The sequence below is a fragment of the Octopus bimaculoides genome, unplaced genomic scaffold (genome assembly GCF_046866305.1).
Source record: "Octopus bimaculoides isolate indiv1 unplaced genomic scaffold, ASM4686630v1 Z5, whole genome shotgun sequence".
NCBI lineage: Eukaryota > Metazoa > Mollusca > Cephalopoda > Octopoda > Octopodidae > Octopus > Octopus bimaculoides.
In genome coordinates, this window is record NW_028315425.1 from 3,045 (window position 1) to 29,371 (window position 26,327).

General features: G+C 34.5%; 1 long non-coding RNA gene across 1 annotated transcript; it reads right to left on the bottom strand.

The window, feature by feature from the left end:
- Positions 1-235: 235 nt before the first annotated feature.
- LOC149129034 (uncharacterized) lies at positions 236-25,978 on the bottom strand. Its single transcript, XR_016240542.1, has 2 exons — positions 25,366-25,978; positions 236-4,570 (listed from the first exon to the last, which is right to left on the bottom strand). It is a non-coding gene; the product is annotated as an uncharacterized LOC149129034 (long non-coding RNA).
- Between the last annotated feature and the right edge of the window lie 349 nt (positions 25,979-26,327).

Genomic DNA, 26,327 nt, shown 5'->3' on the forward strand with positions numbered 1-26,327 from the left:
AACTTCAAAAATAGCTATGTGTGAATACAACCACCACACACAAACACCTTCTACACGTTTCTTTAGTTGTTTATGTGTATTTGTGTGTGTGTGTGTGTGTGTGTGTGTGTGTGTGTGTGTGTGTGTGTGTGTGTGTATGTGTGTGTGTGTGTGTGTGTTTCAAGACACAGACAACGCAACACAGATTTAAAAAAATACTTTCACTTTCAACAATTTGTGAAGCTACGTGCATGATTAACAAATATTTATACCAGCAGCGTTGCTACAGAAACGACCTAGTAAATTATTGCACGCAGAAATTCCTTTTTGTGATTTAATTTAAACTGTCTTATGTTCAGTTATTGTTCAGGTGGTCGAATGTTTTTTTTCTTTCTGTGGTCAATAAAATAAATACTAATAAAATGTCAACGCAGATAAATCTATAATTCATCATCTTACAAATTCATCTTTGCCTTGAGTATATATGCCACACGAATTAATGACTGGAACATGTTTGTTACACACTCGTTTATCATTCTACAAAGAAACAGTTAATTATATATTGCAAATGTAAACCAAAGAACTTTAGTTTTTCTGTATATAGACGATGGCAACGCTGTGTGTTCAAGATATGCTTTTCGCTCAGTTCAATCATATTGCGAGGCACTTAGGAAAGTGTTATCTATCATAGCTTCGCGTTGATCAGTGCGTTCTGAGTGAATCCGAGATAGAAAACGTGTGGGGAGAGTGTATGTATGTATACTTGCAAAAGGTTTTCGAGTTCAAAATATGTGCTTGTTTTGTCATCTAGATTCCAAGAATCTTCCTTACAGGAAGATATCAAATAATTACAAGTAGAAGAGAACTTACATACATACATACACACATACCCTGTTGTTGATGTTGATGTTTCAATGAAAGAGACTTGGATCTAGGTTAGAAACAGGCTCTTTCTCTATTGGCAAGAAATCTTGAAATAAAACTGAACAATGACATACGTACGTACATACATACATACATACATACATACATACATATATATATATATATATATGTTGATAGACAGGACAACAAAAGAAAGAGAGAGACCTCGATATTATGTAAATAGAGGAATTTATCTGTAAAAATATGTGACACTTATTCGGTAGCCATGATAAAACTCCGAGTTTCGGATGCCGGTGTCAGTTACAACATCCATTGGAAGATCTTAGCCAAGTGTAAACCTTACACCAGCGGCAGCGGAAGGTGCGGTCTATGTGATATAGGAAGATGGCTCATCTGGAAAGGTAGCTTAGACCCCACCACATGTCTAAATTCAAGAACTGAACTTTTCGGATCATGTCCACATGTGGCTAAATATTTGCTACGCTTTTAGTCCTCCTGTGTTTACTGATAGGACTTACTTTTTATATTGTGTCTATGTATAAGCATTTTATCTCTCTTTTATTTTTTTACATATTTATAGAGATAACGATTTGTATATTTTCCACACATATTTTTTCTGTATTCTCCCCTCCACCCTGCTTTTTACCTGTGCGTCTATAGACGTGTACATGGAACCTTATGTGCGCGTTTGTGAATGTGTGCGTGTGTGAGGGTACGTGCGTATATAGATGTATGTGCGTGCATGCGGAAATATGCGCATATAGACGCGTTTTAGCCCTATAGCTTTTTCACACTTTCTTCTGTATTTGGCTTTTAACCCTGTGAATTTTTTTTTGCGTGCATGTGTATGGGTGCGAGGGTGTTGAGCACGTGTGTGTGTGGATGTGTATGCAGGTATATATATGTAAATGTATATATATATATATATATATATATATAGTTTTTGGCGAGTATGTGGGTGAGAATGTGTGTGTTTCAAGCGAGGGGGATTTGAGTATATACATATAGGCGAATGTATGGATTGGTGCGCTTACGCGAATACTATAGACTTTTCTACTCCCTTACCTTTACTCCCTCCCCTTACTCAGCGGTCTATAGCTATTTTATCTTAATAACGGTCAACCACACAGTAATTTCCCTTTGTTTTGGTATGCTGAGTGTTTCACTTCGAGGTCTTCTTTGAGGTATGCTTGTGCGGCTGATTTGGGGTTGTATGAGAGGTCATCAGGCAGAGAGTACTTCCTGAGTGGCTCACTTCCAACATGTAAGATATTGCTTTCTTCACTTTTCAGCACTAAGTTAATGTATTTACTTTTGCTGCTGCTGCTGCTGTTGTTTACAAGTGTTGTCTAAGACAGACTATGCGACATTAGAAAGGCTGTCCGTACTGATCTCAAGCCTTTTCCTCCTTTATTACTTCTTACGTAAAGCTATTGATATCACTATTTTTGTGGATATTTCTAGTTGATGTTAGAATCTTGCGGGTTTTAATGTCTACGGTGTGGATTTCTTCAACAGACCAGTCAAGTATCCCAAATGCTGGAATCAGATCTGGTACTGTAAAGGCATTGCAGGGTATTGTCTTGTTGTAAGAGGAGAGTTCGGACTACCATATGTTTCTTAGTCAGGTTTGATATTCATGGGTCAGTCTATCTTTATTCACAGTACCTTGGTATGATGTATTTCCATCAATGCCAGCATTCTTTGCGTATGTACACACACACACACACAGATATACACACATACTCGCACGCACATACGCACAAATATCTGGGATGTTATAGCCCTCCCTTTATCATTGAAATGATATATACTCTAGACCGTCACACACAAAACCAACGTGGAAAATATATGACGGCATCAACAATAAAAGAGTCCCAATACATGCCATTCTAGCAACCATAGACTCCATTCTTCGCTGTATGCTTAAATAAAAAATGCTCAGCATCTTTTGAAGGAACAACACTAAATGCTGGTCGCCAAATTTATGTTGTAGAAAAGAACAACACTTCCCGAATAGTGTATGATACACATCCGTTCTCTTACCATTTTTTCAAGAAACCTCTCCACTCCTCTGTTTAACATAGACAGCCTTATTGGCAGATAACATTACGATCATATATTTAACTATTATTAGAAACTGCGACGCAAGTACTCCACAATATTCGAATCACATAGAAACTTGGTTCCTCAAAACAGACTTAATGTAGTACCTATCAAATCTATTATTTTCTTTCTTACCAGCAACGCCAGCTTACATCGAATATAATACAACCATCCAGGTATTCGAACATCACACTCACATTTACTCAGAAAACAAAACTATTAAGAGTTACATAGAAGCCATCACGTCTTCAACAACATAGAACACTTATAGAAATCAACACTTATAGAAATCATAATTGCTTCAGATTTTGATACAAGATTCAATAATGTTTTAGGGGGAAGGGGTTAGTCAATTACATCGACTCCATATCCAACTGGTATTTATTTTGTCGACCATGAAAGGATTAAAGGCAAAGTCGACCACAGCGAATTTTGAACTCGAACGTAAAGAGGAATGGAATGTCGTTATGCATTTTTTTCGGCGAGCTAACGATTCTAGCAGCTCACCGCCTTATATAGAAAACAAAATAATGAAAGCAAAATGACTCACAAATTCACGTAACACAATCGACAATGAGGCACAAGCAATATTGTGTCTTCACAATAATCCACAGTAAATATAAAGAACATAAGACAATGCGCTATGCACCGTAAGTTGTTCTCTGACAACATCTACAAACCAATTACAAAACGAAAAGAAACTACAAAAAACGAAGAACTACCTGGACCACAAAAGGCACAATATAGCAGCCCCCCATTACATGAAACTCTAGCTTCAAAAATCCAGGTCGTACATAAATACAATTTTTGAAAAATTAGAACAAACTATATGCCAAAACACCATCTCTTCCATTTAGTTTAGGCACAAAAAAACATTAGACCACATATACACAGGAATAACTACGATGTCACTTGCCTCACTGGCTGCTCATGCAATGCTGAGATACACCTCACCAATAATAGCTGAATAAGATTATTCTGACCGGGTTTACATGGCCCGCCCTCCTTCGTTGTTCCTGTCATCAAAATCTATGGGTATACACATATTGACTTGTCAGCAGAGAGAGTGCAATATAGGAAGATGGTCAGGTCACACACTCTATACAATTATTATTACATATCGAAGTATAGATGGAAACAAGACATAACTGGGAACAGGGATCTGTGAGACGCGCCTCGTCCTTCGGTTGACTATCTGAGTGGAGCTCGATCAGGGCTGATCTCGTATTACACAAATTCACTACCACTGAAACCAACAAATATTTCGAGATAATGACGGAACCTCAGTGTAGTTGCACGATTTATAAGAAATTGTTGCCAAATATCCCTTAAACTACACTCTTCCGTCTTAAAATGTATGGTTTGGTCGTCGGTCGTAGATATGCACTGTCAAAACAAATCTAGGATTTAAAAAACACGACGATATTATTATTGTTGGATATTTTGAAGCTTCATGGCCCCTGTAGTTTTTGAAATACAAGAGTAAGGAAAAATGTAAGTGCATTTGAAATGCAGTTAAAGCTGAAAAATAAAAAAAAAATTACCTTCGGTGACCATCTGCTGGGCAATTGTAAAACAGTGAGCGGGTTGCCTAAAAACCCTGAAAATAAATAAGAATTGTTGGAATTTAGATCGATAGTTCAAATTTGCTGAACACAATAGAATAATCAAGAAAGTGGGTATCACGTCAGACGAGATGATATTTCATATTGTTAGGTAAGGATTTTACTTCAAATTAATCCAATCTCGCTAAACTAAATCTTAGATAACATTGCAGTCTTATAGCTTCTATATGTAAAAAGATATTGAGGGAAATATTCTGTGTCAGTAATATATAAAATATATGAGTATACATTGTACAAAACGAAAGGTTACACAAAAGTAGAATTACATATATTACTTTACTCCCACTTTCTTTCCACTCATCGCAGATCATCATTCAACACCTTCGATGTATTATAGAAATATTTCGAAGCCTGCGCTTTCATATATAGGAAGTATTCTAAAAGCATTTGAAGACTTAATTAGAATTAAACTAGCTAAATACTCTATGAATTAATTGAACATTTAATTTAAGCATGCAGAGATTGGAACATCACGTCCAGTGAATATATCTGTGGTATCCCAGACAAATACTCAAGGCTGTACTGATGAAGATACCAGACTCTCATTTCCTAATCCCTTAACCTCATTGACTGCATTATTAACCTCACTGACTGGTGCAATATTTTGCTATTATTTAATGTAATGTATGATATGTTTGTCTTTATATGATTTCCGTTATGATTGGCTCATAACAGAGTAGACCTAGATGAGAAGCAGTTCGGTTTCGTGTCCGGAAAAAGTATCACGGATGCAATCTTCATTGTGAAACAGTTGCAAGAGATATACTTGGCTTAGGTTAAACCGCTGTTGCTGGCATTCGTTGATTTGGGAAACACATTTGACAAGGTACCACGATTAGATATTTGGTGGTCACTAAAGAAACTAGGTGTAGACAAATGGATAGTGAGAGCTATATAAACCAAGTAGAATGATGCGGTAAGTAATGTGAGAGTCAACAACGATTGAAGTGACGAATTTGACGTGAGGGAAGGAGTCCATAATATTTCAGTCCTCAGTCCTCTCGCGTTCACCAAAGCCCTACAAGCCATCATAGAAGAGTTCAAGACTGGAAGTTCATGGTAACTTCTATATGCTGATGATCTAGTTTTCATGGTTGCTAAGCTAATGTATACATTTTAAGATCTTTCTGTATTCCTTATTGTTACAAAAAATAATTTCTTTATTTTGGTAACTATAAACAAAGGCATACATCTAAAACACACTCACTGCTCCCAGAGCCACATCGTAGCCAGCTGATTTATAACCATATATTTGTTTTGAAAAAGTAGAAAAACCTCTCAACACGCACATGGGAATGTGGTGTGACATACTCCAACCCCAAAAACAGACCACACAAAATTTTCAAGCATTCAACAACGCCGTTCCTACGCTGTACTGGGTTATGGAAGACCTATGTAGACCTTGTTATGGGGTCCCCTACCAGACCAGTTTGCGGGGTGAATATATCCAGCAACTATAATCTATCATGCTTCCTCTCAATGAAACGTCCCTATATGTCTGTGTCAGCACGGAGGACTACCTCAGTAGAATCAATAGTGCAACCACTCCAACGACCTTGCAGGTTGTGTAGTAGGTCGCATGGATATGGTTTCACACTGCCCATCTATAGACACAGATTTTGCTGTGGAAAATCTATTGAGATTATCTGTGAGAGCGAAGTAGATTTCCGCGAAGTCAACACAAAGGAACTGGGCCTCTTAAAACTAACCTATGACCATAACTACCTAGACAACCGTGACCGAAGTAGATTCTATCTTACCAGATTAGAAAAGGAAAGACCAACTACCATCATCTCGGCAGTGGAGAAAAGCATCACAGAGCGCTGAAGTGGCTGGGCCATGCCAACCTAGAACCTTGAAAATGACAATCAGGTGAAAAGAATTATTGTGCACGCTATAGGAGCCAGCGTGAAAAATCACCTTAAAGAACCACATAGTGAAGTTTAACAAGAAAATTTATATGCGGGTCCAAGCTGCAACCATTTGATGTTGGAATGGCTGGGGATGTGGCCGGCCTCTTCATGATCAGGTAGGACAAAAAAGCTTCAAGAATCTCTAACAATATTGCTTTACTGAAGGTATGTAGACGATATTAATACTCTAGTTAAGACAACACCATGTAACTGTACCAAAGAAATCGAGAGGGGCATAAAGGAGAGCATCTAAAATGTAGCTAACTCCATCCACCAAAGCATCAAGGTAACTATAGATTAGCACATTAGGCATCTTAATAATAAATTCCCTGTCTTTGATACTGAACATTGGTTAGAGACTTAACAACAGAGTGCAGCTCCTCCACTCCTACTACATAAAATCCATAGCTTCTAAATATGTTGCTCACAAGAACTCAGCCTTGTCACACAAAATGAAAATTAACATACTAATAACAGACCTAGTTAGGATAATGAACAACGTGTCCCCCACCCCTATGAGAACCCTATGAAACAAGGAAGCATAAACAGAACTTCATTGCATCGCATGCAATTCTCTGGATATGACCAGAAAAATAGGATTCGGGTTCACAGGGGAGCTACAAAAAAATTAGATAAAATCATATGTAATGATGCCAGTGTTACCCGTCCTAGATAGACGAGTAAAAACTGGAATAGTATACACATTTGTGACAAAACAGACAAAGTGAACACACCGTACAGGGCTGACAAATATGAAGGAGTGATGTTTGTAGAGGCCACACCCTATAGGAAATTAGCCTATAGATTTAGGAAGTCTCTGAGAGAGGCCAAACTCAACATTAAGATCATTGAGAAACCAGGGAGCTCCGTCAGATCACAATTATGCAGGACGTACCCCTTCGAGAACACAACATCTATTAATGAGAACTGCGTAGTATGTAAGATTAACCCTGGCATTAACTGTAAGATTAGAAACGTAGTCTACAACATAAGGTGAAGTGCTTGTAAGGACAGAAACATGACATACATTGGTGAGACATCTAGGAGCATAGAGGAGAGGATAAATTGACTTTGATGGTGGTGGTGGGGAATGATCACAATAAACAGTCCTCTATACTCTGTCAAGATACCAAAGACTAACATGGAGGCACACTGGGCCAAACTGACATTCGCATTTTATCCAAGAACCCGATGGACCCGTCACTTCGACAAATACAAGAGTACGTCCTCTTAAATAAAACGTCCCACGTACTAAATAAGAAATACACGTAGAAGGCAGATATACCTAATACCCACAGAGTATACATACATAGATACATTTATAAATAGGTAGGTAATAAGTAGGTGGGTGGGCGAGTGGATAAATAGGTAAGAAGACAGATAGATATATAGGTAGTACGGACAAACACGCACACAACTAGACAGAAACACACGAACATATATATACACACACACTACACGCACGCATACACACAAAGACACATATGGAGATACACATGCATACATAACAGGTGCACGTACATACACAAGCTCATACACATAAACACGCTCAAACATGCACATATAAGGAGGCAGAAGTACACATACACATGCATACACAAACACTCAGGTAGGCACACACAAATTCGCGAATACGCTCAATATACACACACATACATACACAAACATATGCATGCATACATACGTACATATACATATATACATACACAAACACACACGCACGTTGGCGCGCACACACACGCACACAACAAAATCTTGTATCAAAATAAATAAATGAGTGGAAATTGAACCGGTGAGTGTTTTATATTAAGGCACTATGACTCTCTCCAGACACAACAAAAATTATTTCAACACACGAACAAAAACGAAATTGGCTACATTGTATAGTGTGAATGAAAGTTAATACTCTTCATTTTGCATCACTATACAATACACCTCACATTCTGTGATCGTTTTGAATAATCCTAGTTAATGTGTTGCCTGAACATTTTGATTTTAATTTGACGTAATTAGATATTATATAATGATATGAATGCCCTCTTTCACTTCTATGTTTTACGTTTTTTTCCTGTAACCTCCATTTTCTGTCTTTTTCTCCCTATCACTCTCTTTTTCCTTCTCTATTCCTCGCTCGCTCTCCACATACATACACACATTCATACGAAAGAGCTTATGCACAGGCGCACACACCGAGCAGTAATTACAGCTTGAATTCTACGAGGTATGGACGCGTACAAAGTTTGAATTGTGTCCAAAGGAATTTTTGTCCATTCTTCAGCTAAAACAGTCTCCAGTTCTTGTAGTGATGGTGGCGGAGGATATCGACTCCTTACTTGTTTTTCTAAAATGCACCATAAATGTTCAATGATATTGAGATTTGGGAACTGTGGTGGCCAGATAAGATGTTCAACTTCACTAGAATGTTCATCGTGCCATTCAGTAACTACTTTAGCTGTGTGAATTGATGCATTATTATCCTGAAAGATTGCGTTTCCGTCCGGAAACAGTTCCGCAACCATAGGATGAATTTGACCAGATGAAATGCGTAAATAGTCTTGACTATTAATTCTGCCATAAAAGGAAACCCTTGGGGCGGCGGATTTCCAAGATATAGCCCACCCACCCCGATCATCAGAAATCGTCCTCCATATTTAACAGTTGGAAGAAGACAGTCTGGGTCAAATGCTTCTTTTGGCTGTCTCCACACGTATACTCGGCCGGTGGTCAGAAATAAGGTAAAGGATGACTCGTCCGAGAAAATAACATTGTTCCACTGCTCTAGGGACCAATTCTGTAGGTGTTTACTCCACTCTAAACGCTTTGCAACATTTGTTTTTGAAAATAGTGGTTTTCTGATTGCAGCCTTGCAGTGAAATCCGGCTTTGTGCAGCTCCCGGTGAACAGTTTTTATGGAAACTGGATTCTCAAGGTGATCATTATGCTCTGCAGGAATATTGGGAGCTGTACTTTTGTGATCTTTTCTAACAATTCGCGTAAAAGCCCGACAGTCCCTATCTGAAAATTTGGGTTTTCTTCCGGAGTTTTGTTTCGACGAGAAGGTTTTTCCCGCTCTCTCAAGGGCTATCATTATTTTCGAGACAGTACTTGTTGATACACCTAGCATTTCGGGTGTTTTCGTTACGCTAGCGCCTGCCATACGAGGACCAACAATTTGACCTCTTTGAAAGTCCGATAGATCTGTCATTTTAATGAATATTAATTACCTGTCTCTGATGATATCTGAAAAGAACCAGAAATTTTAGGAAAACATATTAAGCAACACTAATAATAAATCCCAAAACGTAAAAATAAACAAGCTTTTAACGGTTTGATGGATATTTCAAAATTATGATGCTAGGTGTTTCTATTATTTTGTCCAAACCCTGTATATATATATATATATATATATATATATATATATATATATATATATATATATATATATATATATATATATATATATATATATATATATATATATATATATATATATACATATACATATATATATACATATACATATATATATATATATATATATATATATATATATATATATATATATATATATATATATATATATATATATATATATATATGTATGTATGTATGTATGTATGTATGTATGTATATAATCAAAATAATACTGCACTGACTTGGTGCTTCAACTTAAATACCTAGTTTAACTGAATTTTAATTACTTCTTAACTCGTCAACCATACTTATATGACACTTCTGGTACTTTAACAGGACGGCAAGAGTAAATATGAAATTTCTTTGAAGGATATCCCCATAAACACTTTAAACCGAATTTAATAGTATTATTCTTCAGATTTTCGTAGATATGTACGTGTTATTGACATTATGTCTAAGTCTAAAAGTTGAGAGGTGGTTATGAAATCATTTTTTTTTTCGTATCTACAGAGCACCCGATATAACTATAATTACTAGTATCCGTCATAACTGTAAATTTGTATTTACATTCCTAGTTAAACATCGGCCTAATAGGGGACAATGAGACCTTTTCCTACAATTGAAATTACCTTTATTATTACTTTCATATTATTTATAATCATAGAACCATTATCGGGGATGCTATTAAAGTTCGTTGGGTTATTATCAAGGATTACGTCGCCACTTCTTTTGTTACTATGATTGGTATTATTAGTTATATTAACTCTCCAGTCATGGTTTTTATCTCTAGCGGTTATACAATCAACGTATATGGGTTGCGTATGGGATAAAGAGGGTACCTCTGGTGGTCTACTGGTGCCATTCACACCAAATATCTGGTCTACACCACTACTGGTTTCGCAGCATATTCATAAGCGTAAGATTCCAGTCTAGTCAAAGATAGGTAATAATCTAGGTTAGCTGATGGGTGCAAGTTCTCGGTTCTCACTACATTATTCACAGTCACGTCTTGTTTACTACTAATATTCAGAATACCCTCATTTCTACGCGTAGACAAATTATTGTTGTTATAATTACAATTTACAAGCAAATCTACAAGCAAATCTACAAGCAAATCATTATCTAAAGGGTTAGAAGGATCTTTAGTACTGTTGATATTTACATCATTAAGATTATTAAAGTTGTTATTAGGGATAAAGTAATATTACTACTATTATTATTAATCTTAGCTGGGTCTAATTGTCTACATGCACTGCAGGTATATTATCTGGCTGGTCTTTATATACCAAGTTTGATATTTGCATAATATTATTGTTGTGTATGTATATTATCCCGAGGTGTATATTATGCCTCAATTTAAGTACCTAATTCAACTGAATCTTACTTATACATACATACATATATACATACATACATACTCTCTCCATACACATATATAAAAATAAACAACAGGACATCCAGAGGTGATGCAGTACGACCGTTTCAAGCGGCTCCATTTAATTGAACAGTGCAATCATTACATCAATTTAAATGCAGGGCTATCCTCAGCTGCATAAATAAATAGAATTTTTTTAATCAGTCGGACACATTAATATAATTTTACTTAAATACTCTAATAGAGTAAGAAGACAGACAAACACCATGCTGCCACCACTCCAGCTTAGAATTTAGTAGACATCAGGAAAAAATTGTTTGGGTCATAGCTTGTAACAGATGTTGGTTCAGTTTTAATTTATTAGTCTTGTTTATCAATTACTAAATCTAAGATTAGAGGATTGTGTTTGTTAGGAAAGGGCAGGGCAGAGTTGACAGAACATAGTGGGTTTGGTCATAAAACTTGTCAAGATTATTTTGAAGTAGAATAAAGTAACTGACTATAAGGAGGTTGGGTAGTGGAAGACCTCAAATCAAGATGTTAATTACCAGTTAAAGGAGCAAGACGCTAATAAAACCAATGATGATAATACAGAGGAAATTTGATCATGGGGTACTATAGGTGATTGATTTTAAACAATATTGTTATGTTGTGTAAAGATAAAATTTAGGATTATCAAGAAAGATATAACCAAAAAAAAAAAATTTTGTTTACATACCAAAATTTTCAACAATACAGAAAATCACATAGAATTAGTTTAATATGCATTCATATACTTAATTATTTACTTATTAGGTGGTATATATAAAGACTGATCCCGGTATCTACAAATGGAATACTGGAGCGATAAAACATGCTAACTATATATCAATTATAAGCTAAGAGGTATAAGTTGTGAAGTTACCGGTGCTATTATATACAAGCTAATATAAATTCTTTGGGGGACATAATTAGGAGTCTACTTATATAAAGGCCATTATAAAAATAATAATATGATTGGTAGGGTAGAACACCATAGAAAGGAATAAATAGTTTAATCACTAAAACCATGATGAAGTATATATACCATATTATCAACAATGGAAAGAGAAGATTACATAGAATTAGTTTAATATTTTATCATATACTTAATTATTTACTTATTGGGTGATATCTATAAAGACTGATGTAAGTATTTACTAATCAAATACTTACTAATGCAATATATATATGCTAAAACCATAATGAAGTTAGACTAACTAGGCAGGAATATTCATAGGATAGTAACTCCATGCAGCACACTAACTTACTATACCATATAGCTTAAATTATATGCAATGTACTTTAATACACCATATAACTCAATATCACATGATTTATTTATATATATATAATACTAGAGGGTAAGTATAATCAGATACAACACTAAAATTTTTAAAAATTAGTTTCCATCAATCCAGTCCAAGCACAGCACCTATAAAACGCTAATTTCGAAAATATTTAAATGTACGGGTGACACTATGTACGCATGATACCCTTAGGTCTAATCTATTGTTAATCTGGTTGCTCTTGTCCTTATGCTTAAAGATCTCATATGTTTCCATAGAGCACAGCTCGCGTCCGTATCTACTATTTCTATAAGGCTGCACTTTCCTTATTATTTCCCATTTAAGGCTAAACTCGATCACACTTTCCTTCAGTTCCCAAATATTACTAGATGATGATGTACAATTAGCCTTATGCTTGAGTCTAAAATAGGAAAAATGGTTATAAATACGTTTTTTCATATTAACAGAACATCCTATATATAAAGTTACCAGTTATAGTTATGATTGTACATTCATAAATTATGTTTTGGGTAAGACATCAGCCTAATAACGGACAATGGAACCTAACTTTACAATTGTAACTAGGAGAATTACTACAATTAATATTATTGATATTCATATATATATATATATATATATATATATATATATATCATAAGGTTTTTAAACTTTTAAATTTTCATATTCAAAAGAGACAGAGACTTCAATTCGATATATCGATTTATTCACCACTCTATGTTAACATAAATATATATATATATATATATCACACAAATGTCACTATAAACAAGTAATTATCTCAATCTTTGGTCGTGGGCTGTATATTCAGCTAAACCGATTAATACCTATTCATCAAAATTCTAAATTACCGTTTAACGCGTCCAAGGTAAAAAAAAAATGATGAAATGATGTGGTTAATTTTATACGTTCGGCATTTGTAAAGTAATTTGCAGATAGAGTTACATGTTTTAGTATTTTCTTTCATTTTATGCATTTGCATCGAACAGCGTCAACAGCTTAACATTTCAGAATTAGTTATAAACTTCAAAGAAAGATTGAAATTTATAATTTCAAGGAAAAAGATATCTATTTTATAGGATATGCTGAAGTGGACTTCTATTGTCCTTAAATGGGAATATTTACTGTCAACGCAGTAAGCTTACAAAGCAAATCGATTTTATCCAATAAGTATTGATTAGATGTGACTACGTAAAGAACAAGACCTATTTTATGCAGGATTTTTGGAGGAAATGTAGTCACAACACCTGTGACAGATTTGAATCTATGACACATAAGTTAAACATATAACGCCCCTCATTAGCTTTTGCAGTGAACTGGTGATATTGATATTGATATGATCAGAAGGAAATTATGTTAGCAACAGCAAGTTGTGATATTTAGGGGTACTCGAGATAAAGATATTGCACAGCCAGTGCAGTGAAATTATATACATAAGATTTCATCCGATTACGGCTGTACAATAAAAACAGCAAAAAGCCTTTTCTGCTATATATATATATATATATATATATATATATATATATATATATATATATATATATTATATATACATATATGGAAAAAAGTCAAGGTAGAAAATGCTAAAATAATTTTATAAAACGCATTTCTGTACCAGTTTCAGTCATTGAGATTTTTTCAACTGTAATTATAGAAAACAATTAAATTTTGGAAAAATTGAAAGAAAAGTTTTTTTAAAGAATATTTGTATAGTGTTCAAATATAAGTGATATTTTCCTTGTTACTGCTTGTTTCTGCCTCTCTTGTTTACTCTTTTGTGTTCGAAGTCGTTGTGAATTCTTGGTAGAGAATAATAATAATAACAATAATAATAATAATAATAATAATAATAATAATAATAATAAGAAGAAGAAGAAGAAGAAGAAGAAGTAGAAGAAGAAGAAGAAGAAGAAGAAGAAGAAGAAGAAGAAGAAGAAGAAGAAGAAGAAGAAGAAGAAGAAGAAGAAGAGAAGGGAGAATAAGAAGGAATGTAGGTGGTATGTTAGTAATAAGGTGTTAAATGGTCTAGTGACCTAAAAGTGGCTCATTATGGATTATAACAGTGATTGGGAATGTGTTTTAATGAATTCTTGGGAATCTTCAAGAGATTCCCAAGAATCCATTAAAAAACAGTCATTTTTAGTATTTGCTTGTGTGCTTGTGTTATTATAAGGCCGCGGTGGATATGTCGTTTGTTGTAGACGCGTTCAAAAGGGGTCTGTTATTTGTAATAAAGAGAATCTCTTTACTAATTCGTTGACTACAGGTTGTATCGTCCCTGAAATGGTAGAAGGGGAAAGTTCTGAAGCTTGGATTTTTGTTATTGGCGCAGATGTCTATGTGTTGGCTGAATGCTATTTTTCTGTTTTGGGGAATTTTGATCTGGGATCTGTGGAGAGCCATTCTTTTATGTAGACTGTTTTTTGTTAAGCCTATGTATTGCTCTTGACACTCAGAGCAGGTTAGTGCCTATATCAGGTTCTCCGAAGCACATGTGAAGTTGCTTTTCACTGCGGAACGTTGTCCCTGTTTGAAGGAGAACTCTGATCTCTCAATTAAATTGACGCATATTCCACTGTTGGGTCTTCCGCATTTTTTTACTGATGGCTTCTGTGTTGTTGTTGAGCGTATTCGGGCTTGTGTTAGGAGACTTTTCATAGATTTGGGTAGTCTCTTGCTTTTTATGATGGTGTGCGTTTGGAGGATTAAGTTCATATTGTGGTCCTTTTTAGTAGGGGAATGTTTTGTAGGATGGTGTCGAAGGATTCATTGTTGAGAGGGTTGTGTGTGATGTATGGTAGGGCTTTTGGTTGTAAATCCTTCTTTAATTTGGGATGTCTGAATTCCTGGATGTTGAGTTGAATGGCACGTTGAAAGCATATGTCAAGTAGTGAAGGTGGGTAGTTCCTGGTGATGAGTCTATCTTTTTGTTCATGTAGTCGTTTGTCTCTGGTATTTGCATTAGAAAATAAAGTACATGTCCTTTTTGCATATTCATTCTAGTGTGTCTGGGGTGGCATGAGTTGAACGGTATATATTGCTTGGAGTCCGTAGGCTTATAGTATATATCTGTTTCTATTATGTTGTTAGATTTCTTAATGAGAATGTCGAGGAAGGGAAGTTGTTGCTGGCTATATTCCATCGTGAATTGAATGTTTACATCAAGTCCATTTATAAGTGCTTGGAATTCTTTAAGTTTCTCTATATTTTCATGCTAAAGAATGAAACAGTCATCCAGGTATCTCTTCCAATTATTTTCTATCTAGAGGGAGAATGGGCTGCCGCATTTTTCTAGAACCTTACGATAAAGACTAATTTCTTGATATCCCATGACTAGGTTAGCAAATGAGGGGGCCATTCTCGTACCCATCGCAGTCCCCGATTTTTGTCGGTAGAAGTTGTCTTTGAAGAAGAAGTAGTTATTTTCCAGGGTGAATTTTAGCCTTTCTATCACGAATTCCTTTTTGATGCGATGTGGGAGTTCGTTGGCGCAATTCTCTAGTCAGAATTGAATTGCCTCTATTCCTAGGTTGTGGGAGATATTGGAATAGAGGTTGACTACATCGAAGAATACTAGTAGGGTGTTTTTGTTAATTGATTTAAGAAGGTGATTGAGCATATCCAGGTCGTCCCTTATATAGCTTTTGACATGCTTGAGTAATCGTTTTAAGAGGGTATCTAAAACGTTACTAAGGCGGTGGGTTTCGCATGCGGGATCTGCAATTACAGGTCTCAATTTGAGGTCATAAGGAGTAGGGACTGTGATTATTAAGTCTGTGGCTATCTTGCATGCGTTACTTATTTTCTCACTTTTGTGTATCTTGGGAATACCGTAGAATTGACTGGTTTTACTTTTGAAATTGGTCATATAGTCATATTCTTTGTCGGTGAGCCCTTCTCTGTATAGGTTTAACATGGATTTTAGGCCTCTCATTATGCAGACGACTGCATACATACACACATATATGTATGTACATATATATATATATGTATATATATATATATATATATATATATATATATATATATATATATATATATATATATATATATATATATATATATATATATATATATATATATATATATATATATATATATATATATATATATATATATATATATATATATATATATATATATGTATGTGTGTGTGTGCATGTGGGTGCATATATAGTATGTAGCTTTGTATATATATATATATATACACGCACACACAGAAAAAGAGAGAGAGAGTTTACAATTTAAAGGAAAAATTCAAGGGAATAATTAATTACAAGGTAGCTAAATGTTTCTTAAGTGTCCCAGGATGTAAATCCAGGACAGTAAGGATGTTGTTAAACCATTTATATCTTGAAATCTTCTACATATGTTTCGACGGATTCACTCCAAATGTCCGGCAGCATAAATTTTGGTCAGCAATGTATCAATCTCATCAGGAAGGATATAAATAGCAAACTCATCAAACAGACATGTTAACAGAAATAGAAACTCCTATAAAATGTAACGTATTTATATTCATATGCTCACATGCGTACACACACTCAAATATGTGACGTGTAAATATACATATTATATACCTACAAAAAACACAAACGTATACAAACACATATGCATACACACGCATTAATATATATGCCCATACACATAACCGTATATATACACACACAAATAAACACACATACACGCACACACATGCACACACACACACCCACAAACATACACCCACCCACAAACATACACACACATATATGTATATAGAAGCACAACTTAAGTTTACAAAACTCATTCAGGGATTGCAAAATCCTATGAAACTACTGGTTAATTATCTATACAAAGAGTATTGAACATTATATTTAATACTCAACTGCAAGGTAACTATATAAACCGTGGTTTATATATATTTTATGTATTATAATAATCAGATGAGAGAATAGAGAGGTAATTAATAAATTATTTATTAATAAAATACTTGACAAACATCCCTTACAGCTGTTTCAAACCTTCAATTTAAACCTTCAGAAAATTAATTAATTAAATTAAAAATTATTTGAAAGTCGAATCTTTTCAGAGGTAGCTAAAGATGTACAAAATAGGTGTTCATTTTCCTCTTGTTGAGTAACGGTTTGCAGCCGGTTACTCAACATGAGGAAATTGAACACCTATTTTGTATATCTTTATCTACCTTTGAAGAGATTGACTTCCAAATAATTTTAAATTTAATTAATTAATTTTCTGTGGGTTTCAATTGAAACAGCTGTAAAGGAAGTTTGTCAATTTTTTAATCAATAAATAATAATTTATTAATTACCACTCTATTCTCTCCTCTTATATATATATATATATATATATATATATATATATATATATATATATATATATATATGTATATATTATTTTAATAACTATTACTTTGTATTTTATTATAGTTCTTTTTGGTGTATTTGCTTATTAAATTTTTCAATATGTGACTGTGGATTTTCATGGATGAGTTCAGGAATTGTGGTTCTTTTCTCTAAATTATATATTCATATATGTATATATGTATATATATTATATAGATATATACATAAATATATACATATACATACACACAAACACGCATACATATATATTCAAATACATACATAGGCAGAAAGATACTCACAGGCATATGCATATATATCTATACATATACTCGTACATATTCTTGCGGCAATAACATAGAAACACAGTTTTGCTAAAGTATATGTTTACGATCACATACTTATACACATGAACAAACGATCATATACATAAACATGATCTTACACATCCCAAACATCGATACACCCAAACACATAATTAGATACACATACACACACTTACTTAAGCGCATATACATTATTTTTTATTCACAAAATACATACGAAGAGAAGACGCTAGGAATTTAAAATGACGTTATCGAGACGAACTAGATATTGTGAGAGGAGAAGATGTATAGAAAGATTGGGAGGAGGAAAGAAAGGAAAGATAAAAGAGAGTAAAGAGAGAGAGAGAGAGAGAGAGAGAGAGAGAGAGAGAGAGAGAGAGAGAGAGAGAGAGAGGAATGGGGAAACTGTAAATATAAAAAAATGCATGAAAAGAGATGAAAGAAGGAAAATAGGAAAATTATGGGAAGTAAATAAAAGAAAATTTTCAGAAGTTATTAGGATATGGGAGTTCACACACATACACAATTCAATAATTTCGCAAATTTATATAAAATTTAATGTGTTTTCAAGCCATTTTTTGCACTTTTTTCTATTTAGGTCTCTATTATTTAATTTTATTTATCAAATAAACACGTATAAATATATATCTATGTATTTATGTATGTGTACAGGTAACAAACACATACACACACACACACATGGAGACAGGCAAGCGGAATGACAGACAAGCAAATAAACAGGTACATAGATGTGTACAATAAAGTAGGAAATGTTTACCACGTATTATTGAAAAACCACGTATTACTAAAAAACTCATGAAGCCTGCAATAATTCAGTAGTGTTATCAATAGAACAAATAATTTTTTGTCTCTTGATTACATCACTATTTTTCTCACACAATTGAAATTCCTAGTTCTGGTGTCAATTTATCAGATCAACTACCGTGCATAAATTTAAATATATTTCAAAGAGATATGCTAACACATGTGTGATGAATATGACGTTTTGATATCTGTGCCGATGGTTCCTGTCTGCATCTTCTCAAGGAAGCCGTGTAGGTCCCCTACACGGTCACTCAACATGCTAAAAATAGGAAAGAAATCTCTCACAAATCAATCTTTAAAATGTCTGAAAAAAACAAAACAAAAAAAAAAACGGGGAACGCAATCGGAAAAATGTATTCTGAGTTAAATTATGCTGAAAGTAAGGGACGAGTTGCTCGCACTCAAAATGACTTTCATCATAGGTTCGTTCGACGAAGAAAGACCTATAAATCCCGCCACCACTATCACAAATAAGATGATCAACGATATCGGGCATTAATATATCAACTGCAGAGAAATGAACGGCAAAATCAACAGTAGTCGGATCTGCAAAGCAAAACTAAATGCACAAGGTATTTCGGCCCGACGCTGAGTCGTTACTCCAGTCCACAACTCTATTCTATAGATAGATAAACTTTTCTTCTTACTATAGGCACAAGGTGCTGTAATATTGTGTGAGACAGGAGCTGGTCGATTACATCGCCCCAGCGATCGACTGGAATTTATTTCATCGATCCTCAAAAGGATGAAAATCAAGAACTGACTCGGGGGAATTAGGACAGAGAACATAAAGCCGGAAGTAATGCTGCTAAGCCTTTTGTCCGGTGTGTTATCGATTCTTCCCGTTCGCCTTTTTAAAAGTAAATGAATAATAAGAACGAAAATGCAGTAGTAGTTATGAAGAGGTAAAGTCTAATGGAGAAACAAAATAAATAAGAAAGTCTTGAAGAAAAACATTACGACAAGTGTATTTTTTATTTCGAGTCATTTGTAAATCACTAATCGTTGTACAATTCATTTCAAATTAATCCAATGTATGCCATTTAGTGGGGAATGAGTTTGACATTTTATCATAATTACGTGCCTCACATTGAGAAACCCCGTAATCTAGCATTCCTAAACATTCACCGAACTATATTACATGTAATTATCTTAATCTCCCACCATCACTACACACACACACACACACACACACACACACACACACAAAAACACCTCCAGAGATTTGTGGTGTTTTACCAGGAAAGGGAAGTATTAACCTACGGTTGAAACTGACCCAGATGATGAGTTCGACTTGCATTTTAGTAGGTCAACCTAGAGCCGGAGACGTATGTAGGCTATGGAATATATTAGCGTTTGTTGTAGAATATATTACTTCAAGTGGTTCATACTGCAAAGTGACCTCTAGAATCATCCTTATTATACTTTTATTGCTTTCTGATTTACAAGAAATTGGATAAGTGTTTAATTCTAGTTCCTGTCGCTTTAAGCTGATTACAGACACATTTATCTGCATAAAACATTGTTCTTTCACAAGTAATTTTATTCCTGTGGCAGGAATGATACTGGCATTGCAAGTCAGCGAATCACTTGTCATTCTTTACCACCACCGTTGCTTGCACCAATAAATTATATAAATTTCGGTACATATAAGAGATACGTGCAGCATACGGCACCATTAAAAAACGTAATCATCGACTACTTGCTCAATAATCCATCGGATCGGCCACACACACATACACACTCACACGCACACAGCAACACACACATACACATAAACACACTCTCTCTCTTTCTCTCTCTGTCTCTTTCACTCTCTGTCTCTTTCTCTCTATGTCTCTTTCTCTCTCTGTCTCTTTCTCTCTCTCCCTCTCCTTCTGTTGGCTAAAGCTTTTTTCAGTTTGTCATGGGCATTGTATCTTTAAAAATGCGTAGAAATTAACGTAACAGAATTTACTAATTATTTTAAAAGGTTTCTATGAGAATTAGAATTATCTATTCTTTCTGAGGGCAAAGACTCAGTACACCGAGTTATTGCATAACTTTGCAGAGGTCAGTAAACTCCACTGGTAAACCCCGCTAATTTATGTAAAATATATATTGCATCAACAATAACAAATTGTTTTCATGATTTCTTAATATAGAGTCTTTGCCTAAAGTCAACATTTACTGTGAGACTCATGAAGTAGCAATCTACCTGTACAACTGGTTTTTATGCGTTTGAGCTTTTTCTGGAGTTTTCGGCCTTAGTTGCTTTTGGGCTGCCCTTTTTCTGTTTTCTTTCTGAATGTACACAGTTCATTACAGTTTTTTCATGACGAGAGACTAGTAAGCACAAAATATAATCCACTAGACGAAATAGCTACAACATCTCGTTGGTTTGCAGCAGATGGGTTTTAGTTCGCAGGAGAATCTTTTGATTTGTGATTCTGTTTCCCCAGATAATTTTGCGGATCTTTTGTAGGTATAGTTCATGAAATGTGTCGAGGCTCTTGACCAATTTTCCGCTTTTACCCCATCATACAGAACTACTGGCAGAATTGTTGCACTAAAAATTCGGATCTCCTACTGCAGTGCTAATGCGTGTTGTTGTTCATATTTGCTGTATTTACTGGAATATTGCCAGTGCTACAGACCATATCACTTTTATTCACGTTTTACCCACGTTTCCATCCGTGTTGACCAAGTCGTTCGCAACATTATCTGCTACAAACTTTTCCAACTGCCAAATTTCTTTGAATTTATTGGAATAATTACCAAAGAGTGACCGCGCGTATATTTTTCAGATTTCGAGGCAACGTATGAAATTAATTGCTTAGACACTTCCTGAACTTTTGCTACTAATTGCTAATTTGGTAAAAACGTTGAACTCTAGACATTTATATTGATAAGACTAGAATGACGGAGAGAAAAAGAATACTGAAGTGAAGTCCAAAGTTAAAAATATGCGTTTGCAGAAAACAAATTCAAGGTGATGAGCTGGCAGAATCGTTAGCACGCCGGGGAAAATGCATTTCGTCCATCTTTACACTCTGAGTTCAAATGCCACCGAGGTCGACTTTGCCTTTCAGCCTATCGGGGTCAATGAAATAAGTACCATATCTGTCTTTAATATGCGTTATGAATTTCCTTTTGTTATAGGCAAAATAAAAAATGCTTCGGACAAACTCTCTTACGGTGTTTTACGTTCTGAATTCAAATTCTGCCAAGGGTTAACTTTGCCTTTCACATCTCGGGGTGAATGAAATAAAGTAATAGTCATGAGCTAGGGAACGATGTCTTATACCTCTGTTGCGAACTATTATCTTACCTCAAACTCTATAGCCAGACAAACGTTGTAATTTGAAAAGGTGTAGTATTTTATAGTAGCAAAGGAGGCGATAGCTTGCACCGAATTTGGGCAACAGGAAGCACCAGCACTGATCTGAATGTCCGATATCATAGTGTAATACTTCTGGAAATAGTTTTGTATAACAGAAAAACGTGGAAAATGCTAGCAAAGATTACAAAGAAGCTTGGCCTGTTCCACGGACGATGCCAACGGAAAATTCCTAAGGTAATATGGGGAGACAGATTCATAAATGAAGAAATTGTTCTGCGTAGCAAACATCATAATGCTATCTCTGTCTCGTTTGGAGGACCATACTTTTTGCTTGTCGACCACTTGGAACGCTAAGACTGCAATGACCTGGACACCAGATGGTGGCAAATGGAAATAGGTTTGGGAATAATTTTTTAAAGTGTCCCCTAGGAATAAGCAGTTTGAATACATAACGAGTTCAAAGAAATATAGCAGTTTTGTCAAACACACACGAAACTCTCTTTTCACTAAAGGGTTGAAAAAGTCGATAATTAATTTATCTGGTACCTTCTTTATCAACTTTAGAAGGATTAAATATAAAACCCACCTCCACCTCATCGATGGCGAGATTTGTTGAACTTAGAACAGTATTAGCAAAGTATGTGAAAATGTGTTTACATACATTTTTGATAATAAATTACTTGTATGCATTAAATGTGTTTTTTTTTTTTTCAGAGCGAAACTTTGAACTTTGATTTTGATAAATTTACTATTGTGAATGTTTCATGAATGCCAAAGAAAATGAGTAACTAAAGACGTGACAGTAACTAAGAGAACGTGATATCAAGCATTTATAGTTCGATTTCAAACTTACTGGCTTCGGAAATTGATCTTCGTTATTTGAGTATAAGGTATCTTAAATATTTTATCGAAAATTCTGGTCAGTTTCTTCAAGATACGAAAATTAACTACAAAATTTATTCTTAATTTTCTGAAATTCTCTCTTCTCTTTGAGAATCGCAAAAAATTATCATTAGGTTTCTGGTTTTGGTCTTAAACTTGGGAGAAAATTTGAATAAATTAAAAATGTTGTGCGTTCGTGGGACGTGGGAATGGTTACATATCTAAAAGGGAAGGGTTAACATTGAAGAGAGGTTGGATAAAAACTAATACAAATATAAGTAAAGACTGAAACAAACAACTAAGTACAACAAAACAAGGAACACTTCAAGAAGTCTAGGAGTGGAAACTAGACAGGAACAAAAAAAGAAATTGGAAAGATAACATTTGCTCCCAACCCCACCACACACACACACACACACACACACACACACACACACACACACACACACACACATATGTGGTCAAGGTGGGCCTCCGTCATTCGACGATGAGGAATTAGATGTTCAATCACCCGAATTACCTAATCCTGAATTAATGTGTAAATGGGAGACCATTTAAAAGAAAGGTACACCATTAACATAATTCTAAGGCAGAATCACCATGACAGAATGTTTGACAAGGTTGTACGTTTTGAGTTACAGATACAGTCTATATGGCGAGGATCTAAACAGTTTCCGTCTAACCACAATTTAGAAGTCGACACGAAGCTATAGAAATATTACATTTACCCAAGAATCCACATAGTAGGATCGACTGCAGGACCTCGTGGCTGCGAAACGAATTTAACTACTCAACCAAAATGCGCCTACACACACACAAATAAACACTCTCTCTATCTCTCTCTCACACACACATACACATGAACGCATTTGTGCGTGTATGCATAAAAGCCTATTTATATTAGTCTGGTGCAAGGGCGTGTGTCTATATTGCTAATGTATCATTTAAAAAATTGTATCATTAACTCCGCTGTAAAGCAATTGCTTCAATTTATAGTTCTTTCTACATATATCAGTTCTTTAGTCCTTAATTATCCTCTATTATCAGATACAGAGCAAATCTACCAATTTTTATTGTTCAAAAATTTTCTTACAAGCGATAAATTCCAAGTAGATAATAGGGGGCAATTCAGTCAAAACCAGAGGATATATTATCAATAATCGATACGTGTAGTTTTCAAATGCATTGCATTGGTCAGATATTATAAAACAGATGCAAAGCAAGGCGTGCATTTAACATAACGTTAAGTTACTGTGAAGCAGGATAAATGAAATAAGAAAAAGAATAGACAACAAAAAAGCTATAGAAGACAGTCGCATAAGGTTAGTGTGTTGTATTGCTTATGTTAACTAATGTTAACTACTGTTACATACTGCTAAGGTTCATTTAAAGCATAGAAACATTGTCAAATTTGATAACGTTTGTAAACATGTATTATAAAGAAATTTTCAAAACAAGAATATTTGTAGCTCATCAATTCAATGTTTTTGCATTATGTATTCTGACAAAATAAATTTATTTGCAAACATAATCTACTTTAAAGATGATATGATATTCGGAATATACAATTCTATAATCTCAGATAATATTGAATGCAACAATATTAAATACTTAGCTTGAACAGTAGTAACTTTGAAGTGGAGTTTTACAAAGGATATGAAAAATTCTCTACCCACACAACATTTTAAACTAACCTTTCTTTACCTGCTACGAAGAAAATTTGATGATAAGTTGTTCCTGTTTTGTGTTGCTCATCTAATACGTTAAAGTTAAATCATTACTCGTGAAAAAATATTTAAAATTGTTATATTTTATTTCATAAAATATCAGAATTGAATCGTGTGATTAGTCAAGCAACATAAAACGACAAAACTTGAAGAAAGTAAAAAGTAGGCAGGGCATATTTAATCTCACAGGCTGAATCAATGTCACTGTTTAAAATAAACATAGAGAAAAGAATTTTATAAACAAGATCAAAGAACAAAATAGCTGTAACTATGATCCATATAAAGTTGTATTTATAAAGTGGAAATCAAATCTTACCGGCAATACTTAGGCCATATAGAGATATAATCAGCAATAGTGTGATAATCAATCGTTTCAATCCGATGAAGCGTAGAATGTGTCCAAACCGAAGAGCCATAGTGTAATTCCTACTGGATAATATGATGTCCTTTGATGCTACACAGGACAGGAACGATTAACTTTTCCTCTCAGTGTTTTTGGTGCAAACAGACATTTGGCACGACATATATATATGTATATGTAAACTTTTTCTGGTTTGTATTGTTTTGTGTCTTCCTTTATGTATCTCCTGTCAGACGTGCAGCAGCAAGCCACTGATATCAGATAAGGTGTAACCTTTACGGATAATTGTGCTCAACTTGTGAGCTAACACTCTGCTGCTGGTTTTATGTGAACTCTACCTTTTATTACTGAGGGCCTATCGTAATTTCCGAGAGCAATTTGTTTTTGCTTCTCTTTAACGATCAGACATATAGGATCATTTATATAGTATAGTGCATATGACACCCTATTAACTATTAGCAATTTTATGTCGACGTTAAATACAAAACAAGCTGCAGTTAACAGTTTCTTTACTATTTTTTTCTTTTAAAATAATTTTCCAACATCTTATTCTTCCTTTTCTGCTACAGCAATTGATTATTACGATGATATCATAAAGCATGCATAAACGTAAACTGCAGAAATGCATACTTTTAATCAGATTTACTATTACTTTTAAAGTTCTAAAGGTGTATATTGCGTCTTTTTATGCAAACATATAATTAATCCATATGAAAACTAATACTATGTGAGAATATCATCTGAATCGAACACTTTTCTTAAATAATGATCCTATATAGTTAACGCCTTATCGTTCCCTCGCTGAGTGCATGTCTTTTATAGATCTACACAGAAAGTCTGTAATTATTTCGGGAACCAAAGTACGCTTGCTTTTTTACGAACGGTTGTATTTGTCTTGATTTTGACTTTCGATGCTA